Source organism: Myodes glareolus, chromosome 6 (assembly GCF_982192425.1).
Source record: "Myodes glareolus chromosome 6, mMyoGla1.1, whole genome shotgun sequence".
Classification (NCBI taxonomy): domain Eukaryota; kingdom Metazoa; phylum Chordata; class Mammalia; order Rodentia; family Cricetidae; genus Myodes; species Myodes glareolus.
The window spans coordinates 41,437,892-41,439,541 of NC_142031.1; the positions used below are offsets into that span (position 1 = coordinate 41,437,892).

The 1,650-nt window shown below is 37.5% G+C and overlaps 1 pseudogene; it reads right to left on the reverse strand.

Moving 5' to 3' along the window:
- Window positions 1-222: 222 nt before the first annotated feature.
- On the reverse strand, window positions 223-1,182 carry LOC125407947 (olfactory receptor 8H1-like; annotated as a pseudogene).
- Between the last annotated feature and the right edge of the window lie 468 nt (window positions 1,183-1,650).

A 1,650-nucleotide genomic window follows, 5' to 3' on the forward strand; every position in this document is an offset into this window, starting at 1 on the left:
GAAGTGATCAATAGCTTAGCAGTGGTGGCTCACACCTTTATCCTAGCTCTTGGAAGGCAGACACAGGAGGATCTTTGTGCATTTGAGGATATCCTGTTCTACAGCATGAGTTCCAGTACAACCAGGACCATATTGCCTTGAAAACAAAAACAAACAAGAAAAACAAACAAGTGTGTGATCAGTAGAAAAAAAAGAGAAGTGTTTAAATGTCAAGCAACATAGTTATTTAAAAATCTGGGAGCCCTCTTTTCTTTTCACAAGTCTAATGACAGCACTTTTCACTTCTTTGTTCCTGAGACTGTAAATGAGTGGGTTCAGCATGGGGATCACAATTGTATAAAAAACAGAAGCTACTTGATCCTTTCCCAGGGAGTAGGACTTGCTTGGTTTCAAATAAGTAAAGATCACAGTTCCCTAGAAGACTGTGACACCCAGGAGATGAGAGGCACAAGTGGAAAAGGCTTTGTGCTTACCTGAAGAAGAATTTATCTTCAAAATTGTAGAGAGAATGGACACATAGGATGAGGATAGAGTGACAAGAGACAGCACTACAGTAGAACCAACTAAAATGAATATGGTGACTTCAGCATCATGAGTATCACTGCAGGACAGGGCTAAAATTGGGAATGTGTCACAAAAGAAATGATGGATTACCTTAGATTTGCAGAAATTCAATGTGCTCATGCGAACGACAGTGCTAGAGGAATCTATAGCTCCAATCATGTAGGATACAGTGATGAGAGCATGGCAGTGCCTTGTGGACATAATAACTGGATAGTGCAGGGGATTGCAAATAGCTACATAGCGGTCATAGGCCATTGAGGACAGTATAAAGCATTCAGTAGCTGCCAAGAGGGCAAAAAAGTATAATTGAACGAAGCAGCCCATGAAGGAAATGCTCTTTCTGGAAGTCAGCAGATTCTCTAAGGTTTTAGGTGTGATGACAGTTGAGTAAATGAGGTCAAGGAATGACAAGTGGGTGAGGAAGAAATACATCGGAGTGTGAAGCTGGACATCTAGACGGATGATTAGCATCATGCCTGTGTTTCCCAGCATAGTGGCCATGTATATAAAGAGAAAGAGCACAGAGAGGACTAGCTGGATCTCCTTGGAATCTGTCAATCCCATAAGTATAAAGTTAGGCTCATTTGTGTGGTTCCAGGCATTCATGGTTAATGGTTCTAAAATCTGCGGAAGTTAAACACAATACTTAACCTGAATGATTTAAAATGTTTTGTGTATATTCATTTATGTCTTTTTTTCTAATTGCATTTTCTCTGAATCAGTATTATTTTACAGTTTTAGGTTGTAAGACATTATTGACTAAATAGACAGATATATAATCACTTGAGCATGAACTCATACTGGTTATCATACCTCACAATTTTACTAAAATTGGTATTGCTATGAATTAATTCCCTGAGCCTACAACAAGCATTAGACTGTATAAACCACTACTGTTCATTTATTTTATATTATGTAAATAGTGCAAAAAGATCCTATAATGAAGGAATTTCATAAATGAGTCTACATACATAGATTTTGAGCCCAAATTCTGGTTATGATTTTGTGTTTTTAATTTTTATTAGCTGAGAAAATTAGGACCAATTTAAATATTGCACAGATTGTGAACAAAGATACAAAGCAAAC